This window comes from Anomalospiza imberbis, chromosome 18 (assembly GCF_031753505.1).
Source record: "Anomalospiza imberbis isolate Cuckoo-Finch-1a 21T00152 chromosome 18, ASM3175350v1, whole genome shotgun sequence".
NCBI classification, from domain to species: Eukaryota; Metazoa; Chordata; class Aves; order Passeriformes; family Viduidae; genus Anomalospiza; species Anomalospiza imberbis.
Window position 1 is genome coordinate 12,710,181 of NC_089698.1, and position 23,700 is coordinate 12,733,880.

A 23,700-nucleotide genomic window follows, 5' to 3' on the forward strand; every position below is an offset into this window, starting at 1 on the left:
GCTCGGCGCGGGCGGCAGGAGGAGGAGCCGGCGGCCTCTCGTCCCCGGGCGGGCGGCGATGCCGGGCGGGCCGGGGCCGGGGCCGGGCCCTGCGCTGCCGGGTTCGTGCGGCCGGGGCAGGGTGGGCTCCCAGGGGCAGAGGGGCTTCCACTGCCCGTGGCCTGTGGGCCTCGCCCGACGCTGCCGCCCCCCTGCCCTGCCCGTTGGGGTGGCCGGTCCCCGCCGAGCCCGGCCGGGGATGGTCCCATGCCGCTGGCAGCCGCCGGCCCCTGCTCGGCTGCTCCGGCCGCTGGGGCTGTGGTGTCAGCAGTGTTCAGCTGCCCTTGTGCGTGCGGCCGAAATTCCCGTTCCTTTTATGAGTGGGACTTGTTAAGGCTTTTTGTTTATATGGTCTTGGGGCTTTAATTACGCCTCTTCCCCGTGTTCCTTTTTAACAGTCCTGTTCTTTTGCTGGGATATGAGCAGCTGTTGCCCTTCCCTGGTAAGTGCTTTGCACCCCAAACATGGAGTTTAAGTTTGTGCATTGAAGTTGTTCCTGCTCTTGCTCTTTCAGAGAATGTTTTTTGATCAGCAGATGAGACCTGGTGTTTCTTCACAACTTTATACAGGAAACTGATTTCTTTCCTTTCTGTGCACACTTCCCTTACTGTGGGAAGGGTGGGTGTGAGCTTGTAACTCTTGCAGACTTCAGGTCTTATAGGCACTTTTCTGTGTGCTTCACCTGTTTGTTTTCTTGTGTGATGTAGCCGTGTGCAATAAGGCTTTCTTTTAGAAGAAAAGAACTTGGCGGTGAATCATGTCAGGTAGTGCTGAGTGGAAGCACAGCTCGGCTTTCTGGTGAATATAAAAGCATATTTATGTTATTTATATTATAAAGGTGAGTCTACTGGGAAAGGGTGGCAGCGTGACGGAAGGAGCTATGACAGGTTTGTTGTAGTACCTGTCATGCTCTGAGCTTCAGATAAAGAACTGAGATGCCTTTTGTCTGCTGCTAAAGCATGTGGCATTTGTAAATGAACTTTTTTGGTGGAGATGAAGGAGTGCTTGTAAACTGGAGGGGAGGAGGCTGATATCTGATACCTGCTTTACTTCAGCTGTTACTGATTACAGTGGGCTTGGGAGATAGAAGTGGTGCTTTCTTTCCTAGCACAGGAAATACTGGGCTGTAAGTGTTGAAACTTTGTGCAGATAAGTGAAGGCGGGGCATGAGGTTCTAAAGTGGTTCAGTGACAAGTAGTTCTATGCCTGTTTTGGAGCTTGGGGAAGGGCAAAGGTGCACCAACAGTGATATTTCTCTGGGTGTTTGCACTGAAAGGTACTCTTGTCCCCCTTCAGGTTATAGGAATGATAAATGGAGAGCCAAGCTGAATTCCCTCACTGGCAATGCTATAGGTGCCTGTCTGGGGCACTGTTAGTATCTATTGCATGAACTGTCTGCACTAGCAATTACTAAAATATCAGTGTTAACCTGCTCAAGGAACAAGCCATGCAACCCACAGATGATACCACAAAAGTGGAATAGGTCAGCTCGATAAGCTCTCATTTCATTTTATTTATTTATTTTCCGTAAAAATGGCCATCTGCAGCTGGAGGAGACAGAAATGGAGCCCAGGCTTCTGAAATAGAGGATGCAATATTTTATCTCAGATCTCATTCCACCTACATGCAAGCCAGGATGATGGAGAGAAGTATGTTGTCAGCTTGCAGGAGTAGGAGGAACGTGGCTGTGCAGTGCTTTGCTGGCAAGTAACCTGGAAAAAAGGAGTAACTTAGGAGAAGGGGATCTTTGGGCTGCTGGAGTAACGGGCAGGAGCCTGGCAAGTCTGAGAAGAAGAATTGTCTCTGTGGAAGAACTGGCTTGGCATCCAGCGTGGGGTTTGAGATCGTTTCACCTGCACAGCTCAAAGGGCTGTGAAGGCTGTTCCTGCTCTGGTGGCTTCCTACTGGGAGTTGCATCTGGATACAACAGGGTAGGACTCTTCCAGTTGGTACGGATGGTGTCTTCAGAGCACATGACTCCAAACAGCCAAATTAGTGCTTATCAAATCCTGTGAACCAGAATGAAACATCCAGATACTTAAACATGCATGTGTTTCATAGTAGCTTTCACTGGCTGAATCAAAGTCATGGCATGTTTCTCTCAAAATAACCTGTTAGGTACTGAATTGCCCCAGAAATAACAGGCGACTGTTCTGCATTTGTCTCCAGCCTGAGTAGCTGGTGGTGTAAAGATCTGCCTGTGAGATCCCATGTGGATTTTAAACTCTGAGAAATGAGCTTCATGTCTTGTAACTTCAGCCCTCTTTTAGATATTGGTACCGTACCTTCCCAGCGCTGTCAGGAAAACTTTAGGGATATGCTTAGGGCTCAGTTTGTGCTGTAATTATTGTGAAAACCTGGATTGTTAAAAAGCAAGTATTTCTTTCTGTGCGGCGCTTCAAAATTTCAGTGTGACTGACTGGTTTGCATGAAAGACCTCAAAGTTAGTGACAAAGTGAAAACTTCAAACTGAAGGAATTGGCAATTTGAAATATTGACATTTACTGAGACTGTTTACTATGCCCAGCAAAAAGCTGGAGCCCTCAGCTCCTGCTGCTTTCCAGCTTCTACCTTGGATGCCTTAGCCCTGAACGGGTGCAGGATTGCTGTGTGCATTGGCTTGCAAACATGTCAGCTGCTTGTGGGATGGGCAGAGGTCACAAACCACAGCCTCCTTTGGTGTCAGCTGGCCTTATTTGGAGGCCAGCTTTAGCAAAACAGCCCCAACTTTGTCCCTTTGCTTTGAGCAATTGAGAAGCACTGACAGAATGGACTTGATACCACAGAAGGGTAAACTGCAGCATGAGTAGCCCCGACCTGTTCTTCCTCTCACCTGCTTAATAGTTTCTGGTAGTGGTGCAGGGAGGTGACCCCCAGCTGGCTGTAGGTTTCCCAGGGGCAATGTGTCATCTCTTAAGGAAGGCCTTGAGTCCATCCCTGCTGCTCAGAGCTACAGGGAGGAACCAGCCTGTAGCAGCAGGGAAGAAATGCAGCATGATCTTGTTGCAAGCAGTGGTATCTCTGACGTTCAGTCTGTTATGAGGTGTCAGGTTGTGCTGCTCTGAGCCACAGGTGCTCTGTTCTCCTTCAGGAAATACCAGTGTGCACCTGGAAGTGAGGCTTGGGCCTGCAGAGCCATGCAAAGTGAGCTGGGAGGAAGGGAGGTAGGGCAAACAGGCGGCTTTCTGGAATGTTGGTTGAAATGGAAAAGCTGTGTCTGGAGTCACAGGTGTCCAGCAGGAAGCACTGTTTGTAAAGGCTTCACTTAAAACACAGTTGCTGATGCCTGGCTTTGGTCTGTCTTCTGAAACTCCTCAGACTTGGAATCTTAAGGTAAAGTTTGGAAAGCAGCAGTTGTTTTGACACGAGCGTGGCTGCAGGTTAAGCTGGTAACTGGATGTGTGCTCTGTAGAGCTTCCTGGGGGCAACTGGATCCTTCAGAGGCACTGTTCCTACTCTTGGGTGTTAATGCTGAAAATAGTTGCAACAAGGTAACCATGGTAAGATCCATCTGGAAGTTTTTTTGGAAATTGTGTGTGTATATGCATGAGTGAGGCAGCTAATGACATTGTAACAGCTATCATGGTGGTGGTGGAACTCTTCCAAACTCTGATAAGAAGGGGGGGGAAAAACCCAGGCTCTGCAAAAGACTTCCTAAATAGGCTGTTATTGGCCTTGCTTGGGGGAGCTGAATTTCAGAAAACTTAAAGCTGGATGTTCCTTGTTCAGTGATATTGTAACTAAATTTACGCAAGTTGCTATATTGAATTATTGCCATTTCTGAAAAATTAATACCTTGAGCAAGAGTCCAGTGGAAGTTGAAGTTGATTTTGGAGTAGTAAATCCATTATTTTTCCTCTTGATTAGGAATGCAGTGAAGAGCTGTAAAGCAGCATTGGTGGGTTGGCTTGGGGGCAAGCAGTTGTACATAACCACTCATGCCAGTAATGAAATGTGTCCTCAGTAACACAAACAGATAGATCCTAAGCAGAATCAACTCCCTTTTTAAAGAGAAATTGAACCAAAATACTGAATTGTAAATATTTCAAAATGCATCTTTGCAGTTGGGTGTTAGTTGAAGGAGGGCAGAACATCAAAGAAACTGAGGCTTGGAGGAGCCCTGGGAGGTGACAAGCAAAGCAAGTTGTCCTTTGCCTTGCTCAGCACACCTGGCTGTTGTTTGCAGCGTTCATTGGCATGGGCTGACAAACCACGATGGAAATGGGGCTGGGCTTGCTGTAGAGAGCTTCATCCGAGGTGCTGATGGAGCTGATGCAGTCCCCGTCTTCTGTGGCATTGGTTGTTCACCACATGATTCTGCAGCATGCAGGGGGTCAGCTTCAGAGTTGATCTGTACCTGGTGGAGCATTAGAGCTAGTGCTAGATGAGCTTAGCTTGGACAATTACCCTGTCACCTGTGGAGTTAGCTTGAAGCTGGAATGAAATCAGAAACTTGGTGTTAGTCCCTGGCTCCTTGGGAAGAGCTGGACTTTCTGAAGGGCAGCCAGAACAGACCACCCCCCTGCCTGGGTTGTGTTCTTCAGAGGGAGAGCCATAACAGGGAATGTTCAAATGTGTGGACTTCTGGGACTGGGCAGCAGGGAAGGCTGCCATGAGGCTCAGAGCTTCCAAAACATGGTCTAGAAGGCAGTGAATATCCATGTGGGAAAGACTTGTATACTTTGATATTTAACTGTCTTCTTCCATCCTGTGTGTGTTGATCTTGAGCTGTGTGTTCTGTGCTCCCCTCCTTTTGATTTTGTTCCAAAAACTCCTGCATCAGCTGCAGAGTGACTCGTCTTGGGTTAATTTCAGAACTGAAGTTATTCTTTACTGGGCCTATCTCTAGCAGATGTACCAGATTTGACCTCTCAGCTCCTGCTTGGTTTAGCCCTTACTGAGACAAGAATTGGAAAATACTTTTTCCACTGTAATTTCTGCGACTTGCTTTTCCAGTGGACATCATTGTCCTAGTAAGTTTACTTCCTGGATGTGTTTCTTCCTTGCTGTGAGCACACCAGGCCCATGGCTAAGACTTCTATCAAAGGCTCTTGTACCCTATTTTAAGAAAGACTTTCATCAGGGAAAAACAGTGAAAATGGTATCAATCTTTCTTTAACCGAGATTTCTGAAAACAAGGTAGCATGAAATAAATCTCTAGGGTGCCTGTCTGTATGATGAAGTCTTTTGTATATACAAGTCTAATAGTCTATAAGTATTTTGGATTGTTCTGGTACTCTGAGGTTTAGTTTCTGGAACATGTAATCATTATGGGGGGAAGTAATACATTTCAGGTTGAATTTGTGGAGGAAGGCTGCTGCATTGCCATAATATTAAGTCTTTGTAGTTTTTCTTTCGAATACCAGAGATTTGTGCACTGGTATAGACATTATTTATAGAAACACTGGTAGAACAGTTTTGTGTTGCCCTTTTGTGGGCCTCATTTGCTTCTCCAAGTTTGGGACTGTAAACGAGGGCTGCAATCAAAGCATTAATTCTGTGGTGTTACCTGAAAGGACAGAGAAATAAAAATAGCTTCTTTTTCCCTGTACCTTTAAAGGAAGGTTTTGACTTCTCTATCAACCAGGAAAGGGCAGACTCCTGACAAAATGAGACCTGTTTTCTCCAATGCTGCTTTTTCTGCTTGTGGAAGTGCCTGGGGGGAGCTGCTGCCAGGCACCTGAGGGAGGAGAGGGCAGAAATCCTGTCTGTGTAGGTTGACATGGAGTCTGCGAAGACAAGATGCACTTGGTTGGTTTCCTGAGTGTCCTTGGAGAGTGGAGCAAAGGCAGGACTCGCTGCAGGGCATCTCCCCAGCTCACCCTGAGAGCAGCCTTTCACACAGGGCTCATGTGCATCATAAGACTCCCAGGCCCTGTGCGTCTGACTCCTCCGTTCCTCTGAGGTTTGACTGTTCTGGGCAAGTAGGATTCTTATTTTTTGGGGTTTCTATATAGCTGGTGGCAGGATTTCAGAAAACAGATAGAAAATCAGATCTTCCCTTGAGTATCTTCCCTGTCATGTGGAGTTTAGCACTGTCTAGGGTAGACTACCAGAATACTGATTTTTGTTTTTTCAATTGCTAGGAATAGTAGTTGAAAGTACTGAAGAGTGAAACTGAAGGGTGGATTAAAGAAACTGTAAAAAAAAAAAAAAAGAGGGAGGACATAGAGATTAAGAACAATTTATTTGAACTGTACTGATGGAACGATGTCTGTGGAATCTGAATACCTTCCATATCCTACACAAGATGCTACCTGAGTAAAGTAACTTCAGGTACTTTTGAAGTGAGGCCCTCTATTTGGTACAGGAGATGTCAGAAGGATCCAGTCTAGCAGCTGATCCCCCATTTAGCTCTGTCCTGTCACTCTTACGATATCACTATGTCCGTTCAAAATGAGTTTAAGTCCAAGGCTACACATGGAAGTGGCTGCCATTAGGTCTGGAACTGGTGGAAAGTTTCCTTGGTATTTCTAGGATTGGAAGTGGTGGAAAGTATTACCCTGGAATATCCTATGCAGTGGTTAGGAGGGACCCAGCAGCCAGGCTGTCCCTGCTCTCCTTGCGAGGATGAGGACTGGAGGAAGCCAGTGGCTGTGGCTGGCTGATCTCATCTCTTGGAGCCATAATTGGCCTAAATGTGTACCTGGGAAAGCTTTGCTTGTTCCTTTGCTATCTGCAAGCGTGTGATTGCTATCATGGAAACTTAAACCAGAGAGAGATGAGCTGGTGGGAAGTTGTGCTGGTTGATGCATCCTGGTTGGGCTGGAGATCTTTGCTTGGAGACCTTTCCAGACCTAGTGCTGGATGTGCTGCAGCTGGAATCTGTCTGGAGTTTTACCTGCACCCAGCCTTTGCTGTCTTCTCCCACTAAAATTACTGTTGTCAAAGCTGACTTCTGCCGTTCTGTGGGTCTCTAAGTTCAAGCTTTTCAAATACTTGTCTTTCTCCTGACTAAGGATCGATGAGCCAAAATTAGAGGCAATGAGAAGAAAACTCGCCTGCCATATCACAGGGTGGCTTGACTTGAAATTTAATGTGAGGACATTTCTCTGAACTCTCTGCAGCCAGGCTGCTGTGGTCTGACAGAGTAGAAACACCTTTCTTTTAAGTGTTTTGACCTGATAGCTTTGATTTTTTTTATTGTTGTATTTGAATTTTCTTTGTTTCCTTTTTATTTGCTTCTGAGAACAAATACTTAGTGTAGTGTAGGCATGGTTGAACTTTTGATCCAAGAAACCTGACTAAAATGTCTAAGCAGATTGCATTTCTAGATGGTTTTGATTATTTTCCTTTAGTAAGTGGAAGCTTGAAAGCAAGTGAAGTGTACTTAAATGTAAACTTGCAAATCTACTGCCATTGTCTGCAGAACTTTTTTCTCCATTTAAACACTGTGCATGGTTTTTTAAGAGTGGATAAGCTTTTCATCAAATTAATGACTAATCCTTATCAAACAAGTGTTCGTCTTTACAATTAGAGAACAGGAATGCTTAATTGTGTGCTGATTGGTGAACATACTAGTCATGAGTACATTTGAGGATTCAGATTCTTAATTTTCTCTCAGTGCTGGTAGCAGGAATTTGCTGTGAACAGGGCATTATATTCTGGTTGGATACCCATTATAATTAAATTATCATCTTTGTCTATGTTCAGTGAACCTTTCTTTGAGTAACTTCCAAAAGAATGCACCTTTTTGCACTTTGGGAAAATCTGAACTCTCTGAGGAAAAAGGAGGAAGATGGAACAAGGTAAATATTTTGAGGTCAGCTCAGCTTTCCTTGTAGGTTTGGCTGGTGGGTTATGGTCAAGGCACAGTTGTGTTCTAATGCAGAATACAATAGCTTGCTTGTTTTCTTTTACTTTGGGCTGGAATCTCTTAATCCCTTCAGACTCAAGCATGAATATCACATGATTTGGAGGTGTTTGGTTAGTGTACTTCACTGCTGCAGAGCATCCCTGGACGTAACAGATGAGTAAATTGGAGCTGCACAGAGAAGCCACATGGAAATTTTCAGTTTTGGAGATCCATGGCCAAGTGTTTAGTATTTTGGGCTGGGTTGTGTTCTGGCAAAGCCATCTGGTCAGTTAGACTTGTCAGTAAGGAAGGAGAAAAGATACCTGCTCTAAAATTCCAAATTCATTATAAAAAGGATTCCTGCTTCAATGTACTGACACTGTACCTGAGTGTTCAGTATCCTACAGTGTTCAAATCATTACAAGGTAATTTGGGACAAAACCTCCTTGCTGGAAAATGGGTGCTACAGCTAATTGTAGGTCCTTCTTTTAGAGTGTGAGACCACATGGGACATCAGTGGATGTAGAGCTGTGTAAGTAACACACATAAACCCTTGTTAAAGTAAACAAATAAGACATATTCATTAACAGTGAATCTCAAAAAGCAGTGGCTCCCTGTATAGCTGTCTAATGGTACCAATGTGCCTGGTCACTGTCATGTTGCTTCCCCCCGCCCCCTTCAGTTCTGCAGGCTTTAGAAGCTTTAACCAAAATGCCTTGCACTTGTCAAACTGGAATTTTGGCTTTTAAATGACAGGCTGAATGCTGACACTTGATGAGGGTGACTGCTAAACACTGACCTGGGGAGAGGACTGGGCAAGGGGATTTCTAAAATAGCATAGGATTCCCTAAAGTGCTGAAATATGGTAATAAACTGAGGATGGCAAAAAGATTCAGTGAATTAGAAAATGTTGGTCTTGACTCTTGGTGCTGCTTTTGCAGAATTTGGTCTGTTAAGCACAAGATCAGGGCAGTGGCTTCAGTCCCTGGTTCTACCTGCAGCTGGAGCTGGCTGTCTCCCAAGGTGTTCCACTCCATCAGAAGAATTGCAGAGGTAATTGGGCCACTGGAATCGTGGGGACTCTATACTTAGCTCATTACTCCAGGCAAATTATCCTTTCCTTCTCCAGTGTTGACTGGCAGGCTGGAGAGCTGTCTCGCTTTCCATTGCTGGGGCATTCCAACTCCTCTGCAGTGTTCTCATTGTACAGGCACTTCTTCCTGTGAACTCTTGAAGGGCTGGTGATAACTGAGCAGCACAAGGGTCTAAGGGTGAGAGTTGTATAGTAATTCACGGAGGAGTCAGCAGTGCCAAACCTGCTGTTGTAATCAGCAGGGAGTAGGAAGCAGTCTGGAAACCTGCTTGGTGCTCTGCTTACCTGTAGAGGGTGGTTGGATTCATCGCTGCCATTGCTGATGCCTGAGCTGGGTGGGTCTGGTGGAGTCAGCCTGGGGAGCTGTGGACAAAGGGTTTTGCTTCATTTGACAAGTATAAGACTGGTATAGCAAAGACAATAAGAGCTATTTCTTGCTTTCTCTGTGGAGCATGGATTTTTACTAAGCTGTTTGTGTCCGGTCCCAGTTGTGCTCCCCTCCTTGCAGGGTCACACCCAGAGAGCAGCCCCATTAAAACTAATGGTGCTGTTGCATCATGTCCCAGCCCGCCGTGGTCCCATTCAGCACTCAGGTATGAAGACTTTTCCTCTTGCATAAGGCACCTTGATTTGCTCGGGTCGGGGAGGAAGCACTTGGCAGCTCCCTAAAGAGTAAGTTACAAGCTGCTGTGCCCTGTAGCTTATTTTTCTAAACATGAGTATTTCAAGTTATTGTCCAGCTTTCTAAACTGTACCAGTGCCCGAGGCTGGACCACTGCTCACAGAGGCAGGGATTACCTGAGCAGTCCTTGCTGGATGCACATCCTTTCTTGCTTCTAGCGTGCTGCTCTCTCCTAGACCCAAATTATTTGGTATTCAAAGCAGAGACCTAGCAGGGCTAAGCCTCATGTATTTGAACATATTTCAAGATCCTCAGGACTGCAATATGGCTTAATCTACTTTGTCTCCTTTCACTTTCTAAGTATTTCTCACTTCTGTTAGGTTTTTTTTTTTCTGGTTCTTCCAACAAAATTCAGCTTTTAGTCTCATAGTCAACCCTTACTGCCATATGTCAATCCCAGCAGACCAAGTTGTGTAGTTGTTAAGAAATTATTTTTCTATAAATATGCTATAGGTCTAGCAATGTATATTGAGATAAAGTGACTACTTGAAGGCAAGGAGTGGTCAATTAAAACAAGCCTTGTCCAGAGAAATTAGTCTGAACTGACTCGGATCCTGAAAAGGACAAGAAAGGACTGAATGTTTTTGTGCAAGAAGTGAGCAGGTGGGCTAGGGAGAATCTAGTTTAGCTTACAACTTAAAGAAAGGCCTAATGCCAAAACCTAATTTATGTGCTTCAATTCCACAATTTTTATGCTGCCTCTTGCCAAGACAATTAAAGAATTCCTAGAGCTGATCTGAATTTCCGGACTGGGTTTGGAAGGTGATAACCGCTTCTGCAGATGCAGAGAGCACTCCAGTCTCTTCAGGTAGGCTGATGAGTCTTGGTGGTTCCATTGCTGACATATTTGATTTTCGGGAGCCTGGAGATGGGACTGTGGAGCACGTTTGTGGTGCACTGGCAGATGTAGCAAGTTCTGCTGCTTGTGAAAGGTCAACTTTTAAGCTTCCATGGATTGATTAACAGTAAACTTTAAACTGGTGTTGCAGCACCTGTTTTCTAGAGCTTCAGAAGTCCTGTTTGACTCTGGAAAACTTAGGAGGAAGAATTTAGGTCTGTCTGTAGGGTTGCTGTTCTTAAGATCTGCTTAACTATTTGTAAATAATTGAAATGTGGAAGGTGAAGGAATACCTGGGGTCAGTTCAGAGAGGGCTTGTGCAGCTGCATGAAGATAATTTTGGTAGGAGAACCCCATGCATCCATCATGCCTGCAAAAGAAAACACAACCAGCACCTTGACTGAATAGCAATTAGTCATGTTGTGCCATTGTATTCTCCCCTGGGTCACCCTTTGGTGAGTATTGTTGAAAGATTTGACTTAGCAGAGTCTGTACATGTTGAAACAAATTTGATGGCTTGAAACTTGTCTGAAGAATCTGTTGCTTGTTAGGTGACTCCTGAAGGGCTGTGACCCCTAAAAATCATGACTTGGTTACTTTATTTTTTTTTAATAACATTTTAACCAGAACTCAGAGATTAATCAACAAAGTGAGAGTGTATTGTATATAAGAATGTGAAAGTGTGAACCTTCCTGTGAAGCTGGGAATCCATAGATCATGCTGGGTGAGTGACAGCTCAGCCTCTACACGGAATTCAGAGCATCTTTGCCATGTTATAAAAAGTTTGTTGCCTGGTGCTGATCTGTTCCTCCAACTCTGAGCTTTTTGTAACCTGTAAACTCCAAGTATAGGGTAAGAATTTATCCTGTTAAAACCTGCATTTGTTTGAAGAGTTAACTTCTCCTTGTTCACCTCTGTCCTACATCTCTAGATCTCAGTTATTTAAATACCAAGGTGTGTGTCACTCAAAACCTACCTACCCAGTGAGTTCTTCTTTAGCAGAAAAGTAAATGAGACCTGGAGTGAACAGGCAGCTGTGCCCATCTTGCTACACCTTTCTCATTCTTCAGTTTGGCTTATGGAACTGTTAAATCAGGATTTAGGAGTTGATCTGCTGGTGAGTTTTTGTGTAATCCTGGGAATTTCTTGAAATATTGGAGATGACTGTCTGTCACTTATCTTGAAGTGATATATTTTACATTGTATCTGATGGCAATTTTACAGGTGTGCTTTTTGGGGAGGAATGGGGGAAAGTCCTTACTAATGTTTCATCTACACAAAATAGGCTGGGTGAATGATCTGCCATATGCTGGAATATCTTAAAAATGAAGTAGTTTGGATGGAAGGGTCTGAAGGCTTCAACTCTGATGAAAGGAATTAATCTTTTAGTTTGTCTAGTTAGGTGTGTCCTGCTTTGAAGCCTCACTGATTTTTTAAGTGGAGAAGTAGCAGGTTTGTTTGGTGTTACACAGTAGGCTTGAATTATATTCTTTTTTAGTAGTTTGAGATAGCTTGGTGCAAACCTTTCACAGATCTGGTGCTCTTACTGAGCTGCTGGAGGGGTGTTAAGTTCATCACAATTCCAGTGTTGCTCTCTCTCTTCTTCCAGTGCTTTAACTCCTTGTCACAAGTGACAGAGTGACAGTGCTCCTTGCAGACCCATTTGAGGTAGAAATCTGCAGCTCCACCTGTGTTGTGTCAGCCTGTTGCCTGTTCAGAGTTTAACACGCCGTCTTAGTGCTGTGCTTAGCATGACTGCACTGATACTCTGAAGGGGATTTTAACCCTTAATCAGGCTTGCTGCAAGTGAAGCATTTAACAAGTATTTTTGCAGTGCTTTGCTGTGTTTCTGTGGTAAAAGGGTGCCTGTGCTGATTGTGCAGGCTTAGAGCAGCCTTCACTGGGCACAAAGCTGTGAAGGATTTCAAATTATCCTTCAAAAACGTAGCTCCTGAAACTGTTTTGTATCTGAGGTATTGCTTCAGATGTACTTGATATTTATGTAGGAAGCGGAAGCAGGTGCATTCCTTTTCCTCAGAGCTTTTATTAATTGTTAACTAAAGCAGTTGAATTGCTGGATTTTGTTTAGTATTTGTGGTAAGATTTGATATATTGCTTGATAAACGTTCATGTGTTTTTGCACAGATTGTGCTTACTCCTTGTGGTTTTTGGAGTAGTGGGCTGTTGGATTTGTGGATGTTAAGATGCTTATGTATTTAATTCAGCAGTGAGAACTAATGCACTGAAACTTCATCCCGGAGAGTTACTTAGTAACGATGTTTATCCCTGAGCTGCACAAAACAATGCTAAGGAAATTAGCAAGGTTAAATGGAAATTGTACAAAACACAGATGTATCTATTTCTGAGCCTCTGCTACAGATAATAAAGCCTTCAGCAGTTACCGTGCTCAGGCACAGGCTCCTCTTTCCCTATAGAATCAGGACTCGCAGCTCTTATCTCTGAGTTACATTTGAGCTTGGCTGTAAGCAGAGTGATGCCTCTGAGCTTCCCATGAAGCTCCAAGGTGCGATTCCCTCCAGAGCTCTCCCAGGGAGCCGAGCATGGCTGGGCGTGCTGGCTGTGAGTTACTGCAGAGCACTGGCAGCCCTCTGCCATGGGATTACATATCCGGCTGGGAGGTGAGGCCACTCTGCCAGCACACTTAATCTATTTTTGATTTGTCAGGATCTCAAAGACAGAAACAAAAAGCACTTTGTCCTGGCTGCTCTGGAAGACTGACACTTGAATGGCTCTTTGCATTGTCTATTCAGTGGTGTTGGAGCACTGCTCTGCAGTGAGCACATTGTTGTGTGGCAGTCACTCCTCTGAGCAGTTCACAGCTTCCCTGAGCATCTCAGAGCAGCAGCTTCACATGAGCCACTTGTTTGACCAGCTCCAAGGTCAGCCTCGGCAGCGGAACTCGGGAGACTTCCATGGCAACTGGCGGCCCTTCAGCACAGTCAGTCTGTGCCAGGGCTGACTCTGCTGCCTTCATCACCCCCTGGCTGCTGGAGCTCCTGCCCCTCACTCGAATGAGAGCACAGTATCGCTTCTTCATGTGAAGAAGCTCCAGAGGATCTCTGGAGGTGTGGTGGTCTCTCCAGAGAATCATTTATGCTTATTTATGCTTTATTGCTGAGATAATCTGACAGAATATTCTATATTGCAATCTATGGTCTAGTTCTTATTTTTTTTAATATTATAATAAACCTTTCTTCAGAGCTTATGCCAAGTGTCAAGATACAGGAAGAAAGCCCGAGTCTTTACTTCACTGTATAGTTTTCCTGTGGCCATTTTCTGAAGCTGTGATTGTCAGGGCTTTTAATTTTTCATACATATGAGAGTTGTGTGAGAATTTCCCTCATACTTGCAGGTGATCGTGAAGTATTTGGTTTATCTTTACATAGTCGAGCTTGGTTTCTTACTATTTATTCCATGCAGTGTTTAGGTTTCTGTTTGCATTTACCTCAGTTAAACAATAATAATTAACTCAAAGCATTGAACTGATGCAGTTACATTGGGAGAACAAACCAGTAACCATAATGCAATAAGCATTATTGCAACTTCCTGGTAATGAAAATTCCAGTAGCAGAGTACTTGATTTAATTTTTAAGCTTTGAGAAAATAGTGGTTGTGATAAAATGACTTTATAACTGACTTTCACTTAGGCAGCTGCTTAATGCTAGGAAGAAGCTTGGGGTGTGAGGAAGAGCTGTGGTGGCTTTGTTAATAGAGGGAATGTCTGAGCTCTTGTTCACATTCGAACCCCGAGCTGCAGTGTGCAGGAATATTTTTAAATGACTGATGCTTCCCCAGACAGTCTGGCTGACATTGTTTACTCCCTTCTAAAGAGTCTTAAGTGTTTTTAAGCTGGAAACTCTGGAGTTAAAGACACTTGGATATTGCTGCTCTGTTCTCCCACCAGACCACACAGCCAAATCAAGTGTATGTCTCTCTCCTGAAGTGTGTGGTGAAAATAGGTAAGAGCTGCTCACTGAGGGATAGAATGTGGGACTGCTGAGAAGAGACAGTATCTGACAAAATCTGCCTATTGGTGAGGAGAATCTGCCTTCAGGTCCCAGGGCAGGTTTTGTATGCAGTTGCTGTTGGCATGGCACTGAGGATGCTTCCAGGAGAGACCAATCTCCCTTGGCTGTGCATGGCTTTGGCAGTTTCCTTGGCAGGAGAGCCTGGTTAACCAGCACAGCTGTAGAAGGAGCACAGCTGCAGCCTCTGAAGGGCCTGCTGAACAGCCCTGAGGAACTTGGATGTGTTGTGTAAGGACAGCTCTGACTCAGTGGGAATGTAAGCACGTGGTCCAACTTCAGCAGTATCACTGTACCAGCCAGAGTGAGACCTCCCAGCCTCAGCAGTGAGGGCATCAGTTCAATCCCATTGCCCTCTTAGGTGGCATCACACCTCAGAAACACGGTTCCTACCTCCTTCTGTGTTGTTGTGCGCTGATTGTTGGGTATTGAGGCAGCTGTGTGCTCTGCTGAGCAGCTGAGGGGGTGAGTGAGCACTGCCTGCTGGGTGAGCACCTCGGGCTGACTCAGAGGCTCAGCCATTCCTGCACACAGATGCTCCTCACAAGGTGATGCTGCTCCATACCAGCTCAGAAGCTTCTCACGTGACAGAAAGTTGCTCCAAAGTGAGCTTTTTGTAGTTTCTTGCTGAATTTTCTATCAGTTTTGCAGATACTGCCATGAGATTCGTATCTTAAGTATTGGTATTTCGAGCAGTTATTGAAGAACTAAGGTTGAATGTTTGTGGAACAGTAGTGGGTTTGCAGGCTGGGATATAGTAACAGTATCATGGCATTGAACTGTAGTATTAACAGAGCCATTCTAAATATACTGCAGCATTGCACTCCTGACAGTGATTGTGGTGCCAGGCCTGGACTATGAATACATCCTCCATGTGCACACTCCTGTGAGAATGACAGGACAGCACGTGCTAGGCTTGAAGATAGTGTTTCTTTCCATTTGATAAGGAGTGTGGCACGATTGTCCTTTGCTTCCAAGTGTTACACAGACTCAGTGCTCTGGGGCTGTCCAGGAGTGAGTGCAAGCAGCAGGGTATGGGGAAATCTTTCCCTGGAATGAGAATTTCTGCAGTCCATACAGAGAAATCTGCTTCTGTTGTGCCTTTCATTGGCTGTGTCATGTCAGGGAGAGAGTTCTGGTTTTTCATCTGCATGAGAAGTCCATTATCTAGCTTTGGTCTCCCAGGCCTTCCAGTTTTTCTTCTTGCTTAGGTTTTTACCTGGCTTGTGTAGTAGTTTATTCCTCATTGGACAGGTTGTTAGAGGGGAACACCTGGTAAATGATACTTGTAGGCTCTGTAATGAATTGGTGTGAGCTGTTCAAATGTCTGCTGCTTTCTTACTCCTGACTGCTCCTCCTAATGTGAAGGAAGTATGGAGGTGTTCTGGACAGGAAGGAACGCGTGTCCTGAGAGCCAAACTATCCTAAGGGCACTGCCAGGCATGGCTGTCCTAATAGCAGTGAGGATGGACTTCACAGTGAGGAAATCAATAAAATACCAGCTCTGAAGACCTTCTGAAGCTGCCTCAACTTTTAAACATGCAAACTCTTCGGGCACTCTAGAGCTGGTTTGTTATTGCAGGCAAATGATGACCTGAAGGACATTTTGGTCTTTCTTGGAGTTGTTCTCACTACCTGCACTAGCAGGAGATGTGTGTTTTCCACAGAGGAGTGAACATGTACTTGTAGCCACAATGCAGCAAGTTTTATAGTGAAAAGCATTAGTTGAAATAAAGTGGAAGTGAGGCAGCCTGGAATGCCAAAAGATGGGATTGCCAATGACTGATGAAGGATCTGTACCTTGCTTCAGACTTCCCTTTCGGTAGGTGTCCTGGGGTTCTGATGGAGTTTAATAGACAGGCTGACATAGTAGCAGAGACAAATGGTGACTTGCAGTGGGGTTGACACTGTAAAAGAGGAAAACGTGAAGAGCTGGCATGCTCTTACTGCCCTGATTCCCATACCTGTGCAAGGCCTGTACATTAAATGTGGGCTGCTAGAAACCTCTCGCTTCTGTGGGAGCAGAGTGACAGACTCCAGTTCCTCACTCCTGCTGCTTGAATTCCTGATTTCTCCTGGAGCAGCTTTGCTCTTGAGCTGTCAGAGCAGCCTGCAGCCTTGCTCTGGGAACAGCACTGCTGTAGCAGTTGAGTGAGCAGTGGAAGCCTGAGTAAGTACCACTGGCTGTTTCTCAAGTCTGACATCACATCCAAGAATTAGATGGCTCTCTCTCACCATGGGGGTAATGAAATAATTCCTACTGTGTTATTCATTAACTCACATTTCATTCAGTGGCTCCTAAGAGGATAACGAGTACGTTAGAGGTGAGCTTGCATAAGACTTCTGACATCCTTTTGATAAGTTAAGTAAGAGTTAAAGCTGTGGCAGACAGAGCGTGGCACTGGGGCCTCACTGAGGCAGGTGGCCTGTGCTGTGTTACACAAACTGACTTGTGAGCTAATTTAGTGGCTTTTTTTGTCAATGGCTTCAAGAAAACAGCCTGCTCTAAAGTTGCTGCAGAAATAACTGCTGCTCAGAGCCAGATGAGCTGGGCTTCCTGGTACCAATGGCCATGGCTGTTGATGAAGCTCCCATGCCAGCTGGGAGTGCGGGTCTGTTCTGAAGGCTTGCCTGGGGTTTGTCTGTGCTGTGCAATTGAGCCAGTAAACTAATATAAATAAAGATTAGGCTGTTTGTGGGAGGAATGATGATTGGATATTCAGGTGTCTAACAATCTGTTTGATCTTTTGAGTATTGCTATGACTGTGCTGACATCAGTAGTTCATCTCCACAGGTAATAACTGAGGTAATTCTAAACAGAGGCTGCAGAAGGATGGGACACTTGAAGAAATCCAGAATTTCCAGGTGGCCCAATAAGACTTTAAATTACCTGGTATCTGTAGAAGCACCGGGTGAGGTGGCTTTATCTGGGAAGAAGTTGTAGGTGATGGTCTGGTGAGTCAGGCTGGTGCCATCCTGGAGAGGCAGGTGTGTCCCTGCCTGGTTATGGGTTGTGGTCCTGGCTAGGAAGTTGCTGGGAACCTTTCCAGGTGTGTGTAGAGTTATGGCTTGGGTGCTGAGTACACAACTCCAGGCCTGAATGCTTGACTCTGCTGCTCAGACTCCTGGTAATGGAGTTGTATTTCCCAAAGACAGAGCAGGAATACTGTAAAAATTGGGAATATTCAAAAAACTGAACTCTGGACATCTGTTCTGGGCGTAGAAGATCCTTCTGATGGCTTGAACTCATACTATCCTTAGTTTTCCAGCCTTTTAGAAGTCCATTAACATGCAGAACAGTGTGGGAGCTCAGGTGAGTGCTGTGGATCCTTAGCAGAAGAGGTGCCATAAAAGGAGCAGTGCAAGAAGGACTGACCTGCTTCAGGACTCCACACTGAGTGCAGGGTTTAAGGAAAAGGACTGTGTTCAGGGAGTTTTGTCCTCCTCAGATCACTGGGTGAGGGTTTATGGGAAGAAGAGGATGGAGAAGGGAATTAAGGAGCATACATATTCCAAGGGAGGCTGAGCAGAAGCTTCACAGGTGATCACAGTGCTTGCATTTCCTAATGTGCAACCCTTCACTTCATGGTTTTTATGTAGGGCCGCTTTAGGCTGCAATTGCAAGTTGATTTCCATGGCACGTATGAGCAGTGAAAATACATACTGGGTCATTAATGCAGGGCCTGGGCTGTCAGCTTTGCCTCCCTTGTTTACTCATTGTGCAATTGCATGTAACTGCTTAGGCCAAAAATGCAGCACTGAGCCTGTCAGCCTGTCAAGGATCCCTTCCCTTACAGCAGCACTTCCACACCGGTGCTCTGACTTCCTGAAATATGTGAAATAGTAAAATACCAGAACAGGCCACTCTGTCCTACCTGTTCTTGCAGGATCTGTTTTTCAGCACCCAGCTCAGCAGCAACTGGAAAAGAGAAATCTTTAGTTCAAGCCTCAAGTTGTTCAGGCTGAACATGGAAGTTTGGCTGTAGGTGCTGGTTCATGGTGCCATTTTTATTTTGGAGGCCTTTCCTATCAGGGAATTCCTGTGGAACAGTTCTGTCAGCTGGACCTGGAGCTGATGCAGAGATGTCACATCTCTACTAATGACACAGAAGTGGTACTTCTAATAAACATACATACCATGGATCCTTGTTCTTCCTTGACAGACTCTTCTAAGCTTCCAGCTAAGCTTTCCTGCATAAAGATGTAATCTTCCATCCAGGAGAGGAGTTGGGCTATTTTTTGGCATTTGAATCTAAATGAGCAAAATTGTGCAGGCTCTGAAACACAAGACCTGAATGCTGAGGTTGTTCCTGCAGTGAGCTGTTATTTATTTAAATTAAAGATGCTTTTTCATCTCAGCTCTGAGCATTTGCTTCTAGATTTGTCTTCACATTTAGATTTTTGTTACATCAAACTGCATAACCTTCTGAAAAAAAGGCTTACAAGTAAAAGCAAGGCACACTTAAGTATTCTGAGCATTGTTCTTAGCCTTGTTGTTTTTGCTCAGAGCATGAAGGTTTCTTTTGCCTTCGAGTATTTCTCTGAAGTTGGTTTCAGATTCCAGCTTTAATATTGGAACTGATTGTCAGGAAAGGATATGCCTGGTGATCCTCAAACCTCAGCTGGATGAGTCCAAAGAACAACTGGATGTAATGGAACTGTGCCAGTGGAGGCTTGCACTCCCTGGTGTGCTGTTCTCCACTCATTCCAATTGTTCTGGATTTTTTTTGCATATTTATTGATCTTGGTTCTTCGTACGTTCCCATTTGTACTCAAAGGGGCAGCAGTAACTTCTGTTTGTTTTATAATTGGATATTCAACCTTGTTTCTGTGACATAAATCTGGTGGGGAATTGGTGTCTCTGGAGGAAGGCTTTCTGGGAAGTTCATCCCCCTGGATCTGATGGCAAGTGTTACTGCAGGCAGCCTGGAGAGTTACGGGAAGGGGAGAAATTCCTGCTCTCTTGGTTTGGATTTTGACCAGAGATTGCACCTCATAAGATGTTTAAGGAGGTCCTTGAGTACCTGAGCAAATGGAAGTTCAGAATTGTGTCTGTTTATTTTCAGCAGCTCCATCTTGTGTGTGCAGCACGAACCAGGGTGTCAGCTGAGGTCAGGGGGTTTTGCCATTTAATTTCATCAGAGGAAAGGCAGTAAGGCAGGACCCAAACCCCAACATTTATTGCTCCTTATTTATGTCCTAGTTACTTTTTTAAACCAAAATTTGCCAGATTTACTTTTTCACTGCAAGCAAATGCACCTTGAATATTTTATTCTCATTAGTTTAATGCAGACTTCTCAGAGTTCATGTTTAGTAAGTACAGGCTTGGTTTTGATACTCAGGTGGTTACTAGAGGGTGCTTCAAATGGAATGATAGAGACCAAAAATAGATTGATTTAGTTGATCTTAATTTTACTGTGGAGTGCCACTTCTGTGTATTTAATTGAAGTTTGAGATCTGCAAGTCACAGGTAAGAACTGGAGTGTTACAAATGTGACTTGTGCTATTTTCACACCTTTAGGAAAGCGCGTGGATCAACGCACACATGCTCTTGTGTGTTTTTCTAACGTGCAATTTAAAGGGAACATGGTAAACTTACTGTAAGGACGGTTATAAATCTTTACATTATTTAAAGAAAGGTTAAGTCCTGCTGGCTGATAATGATTTAAATGCAAAAATTGAAGTGGATAACTGCAGTCTTCTGACATACATATTTTTTAGAATCTGGAATTAAATGAAAATTACCTTCCCTGAAGCATCAATAACAGAGTGAGCTGTGAACTGCCCTGACTTCTGCAATGCCTGTGGGAGAGATGTGGATGTGTTGTGTTTGGGTAATGTGATGAAGAGCCCAAACCTTTGTTTCTTTAAAATGATGATTTATTTCTTAGTTGCAACCAAATCTTTCTTAGTAAATTAGGTTTGTTTTGAGTCACACAGGGAAAGAGTGAATGTTCTCTAAAGGATAAAACACTTAAATGACTACTTACATTCTTTGTACTATTATTCTTCCTTCTCAGGATTTGTTGTATCTACCAAAAGGATTGAGTTTCTGTAGGGAAAATAATTGAGAGAGGTTTTAAATAAGTGTCTGTATAATAATTTGTTGTGCTTTTGAAAAGTTTTTTTAGTATACAATAAGATACTGGAGGAATATCTCTTCTAGGTAAAAACTGATCTGCTATAGAAAACTTGGTGAGGTCTGATTTAAGTGAGCAGGTAGGAAGGGAAATCTTCCTGTTCCCCAGAGAAACTCAGTCCTGTTGAAATCACTGTTTGGATGGCAAGATTGACCAAAGGAGGTACAGGTACCCTATAGAATTAATTCCCTTTTCCAGTATCTGCTGGTACCCTTCTATGGAAGCTTGGACTTCAATGGATTTTATATTTAAATAAGAGAAGGGCGAGACTGTGGCTGTGAACAGGAGCTCTGTCAAACCTTGTTTCACTAGCAGAGCTGCAGTCTGTTGCAGAGCTCAATTTCAATTCCAGCTGAAACTCTGTTTTGATACACATCCATGCCTCAAGCAACCACAAACCCTTCTTTGGTGTCTCTGCAATGCCTGAATATATTTAACTTTGACTTCGTGCTGTTTAGTTTTTTAGAGTAAGCATATTCTGTTAATCCAAGTAAATTCCTTCCTGGCACTGAAGGGCTGTGCAACTGCAGTGTAAGGGAACAAGCCTGTGTACTTTCAATATTATGGAAGTTGTTGTGGAGAAAGTATTTTGGGGACTTGTCCTGACTGAACTCAGTCTCCCTGGGCAGCCTGGAGACATGACTTTAGGAAGTGTAGTCGTTCTTGCCTTTGACACATTCAAGATTTGAACATTGCAGAGCATCTAACTTGATTTAGTTGATGGAGGACTATTGGGCTTAAAGATGCATAAAAGTAGAAAAATACATGTTAGAGTCAACTGGTTCTGAAGCAGCACTGTTGTGTCTCTAGAGGAATGAGTAGTGCAGTGTGACAAAATTAACTGCTCTATTAAAGACCTCAGCACTTCACACCAGATACTGTAATGTGTGTAATTGATCTTCCAAACCAGCTATGGGAATTGAAGCCCATTAAAACATTTCTTGAGGCGATCACAAGAGCTGCAAGACTCCTCCATGGGCTCCTGCCTCCCACATCAAAGGGCTGTGCTGCTTCAGTTCCTGGTGGCTGCTCTGCTGAGGCTCTTGGTGAGATGCAGTTTCACTGCTCCTCACTAAAGCTGGATACTCAGGCAGCTCCGTGTCCCTTTCCCATGTGCCTTCGTGTGCAGGACCCTCTTTTAGATTCTTTTTCTTTGCCTGCTCTTTGTTTGAGTTGAGGTCCTTCTCCAGCTCTTTTTTAAGTGCAGCTTGTGAATGGAAACTAGTATTTCACTGTTACATTTCCTGCTTCTGAAATTAACTGTGACTTTCCACAAGTGGAAAAAGATAGGAATAAACAACTGTCTTAATACTTGGAAGATACTGAGGCGGTTTAACTACAGGAGGGAAAGTATTTGCTTTTCCTCTTTTTTCTTTTTGCTTTAGTGAATGGATGAGTCCCAAGTTCTAAGGCCAGGTTGGACACTGGGGCTTGGAGCACCCTGGGATAGTGAAAGATGTCCTTGTCCATAGCAGGGAGTGGAACTGGATGAGCTTTAAGGGCTCATCCAACTCACACCATTCCATGGTTCTGTGAATCAGCTGAGCAGGGTAATGCCAGGAAGCAGCAGGTTTGCTGGAGGCAGTGTGCTGGTACATTATCCAAACCAGTTTGTCCCTTGTGATCTCAATGCAGGAATTAACAGGAGAAGGCATCCAAGTCCTGAGTGTGTCTTAATTCCTGTAGGGAGCCAGAGATCTTCCCTGCTGTGCCTGGCTGAGGGCAATGCCACTGGGAATCTTCTCCCTCTCTAGGTAACTTGACTGGAAACTGCTGAAAGTTTAGAGAAGCTGGAACTGGCAGTGGGCTGGTGGAAATGCCTGGTAGTTCTCCCTGGAAGGAGTTGCTGCTCAAGTGCAGGGAGGGCAGGACCCCGTTCTGGTAAATCCTGGGTGTGCCTGGAACTTGCTGGGTAAATAGGACCCAGCAGAAAGCTCCGTGCAGTCCCTTGGGCTGCTGGGCTTTCCTGACACAGCTCTTGCTGGCCCCCTTATCATGGACAAACACACTTGGCTTTATCTCCTCCAAATTTGACTTTTGCAATATTTGCAAACACGGAGCTTCTGGTGAATGGTGAGTGCTCTTGGTGGCTTGGCAGCCTTGTGGGTGATGCCCAAACAAGTGTGTGGACTGCTCTCTAGGAAACAGCTTTTTGTGAGCCTAGAAAAGCTACTCTGATCCTTGATTAGCTTTTGAAATGTGCAATTTAGGGGGTCACTTCATCCAAAGGGGTTGCTTGTAGCTAAATAAAGCTGTCTCTCAACTTCAGTCAGCTCTTTCAGTATGATTATTTTATTCAGTTCAGGATTGTTTTGCATGGACTAATAAGGGAATACCTGAACTCAAGGCTTTTCTTGGTTTGAATTAATTACTGGTTTATACTGTAAATAATGCTGTGATCAAACATACTTGTCCCCTGCCATGGTGATTGAGGAGACTTTGAAGGGAAGGGCTCTTCATACTCAGGTTCACAGATTCTGGCAGAAATACATGAATTACTCCTAAAAGTCCCTTCAGTTCCCTTCAGTACAAAATGCAGTCGTGTGCTTGACAGCTCTGAAGTGGATCAGGGCTTTGGGAGGGTGCTTGGTGTCTGAACTGTAAGCTCTGCCATTCAAACTGAAACTACTTGAACATTTCGCAAAGAAGTGAGCGGGCTAAGAGATGAAAGGGCTAATTGATTAGTTCTGTAAAGAAATGTCATTTCTGCAGGAGGTGAAGTGATTCTTAAACTGCCTTCAGTTCTATAAATCTGAAATGTCTTGCAGTTGTTCAGGCTGTGCTGCTCTGGAAGCAAACAACATCTCCAGTGCTGCGGAGTGGTGGTTCCAAGATCTGCTCCCTGGGTTAGTTTTGCCTTGTGTCAAGGAGCTGGAGTATGCCATGATGGGTCTGAAATGCCAGAGTTGTGTAAACTAAGGAAGCGGGGTGTTTTGTTTGGGAGGAGTATGGGAGCAGTACCCTTTCTGCTGGCTCACCATGCTTCAGGGAATAGCAGCATAGTCTGTTGTAAAGCAATACCACCTTAATACCACATCAAAAAAAGGCATTTTTGGAGTGTGCCACA

General features: G+C 44.5%; 1 protein-coding gene across 8 annotated transcripts in view; it reads left to right on the top strand.

Annotated features, from left to right (window-relative positions):
* Window positions 1-23,700, top strand: part of MTMR3 (myotubularin related protein 3) — a 74,537-nt gene that overhangs the window by 379 nt on the left and 50,458 nt on the right. Inside the window, exon 2 of one of the 8 annotated variants that reach the window (XM_068209187.1) lies at window positions 438-481. The exons of the other annotated variants lie outside the window; for them this stretch is intronic. The gene's annotated coding sequence lies outside the window, so the exon portion shown is untranslated. The remainder of the gene's footprint in view (window positions 1-437; window positions 482-23,700) is intronic. 8 annotated transcript variants of the gene reach the window in all.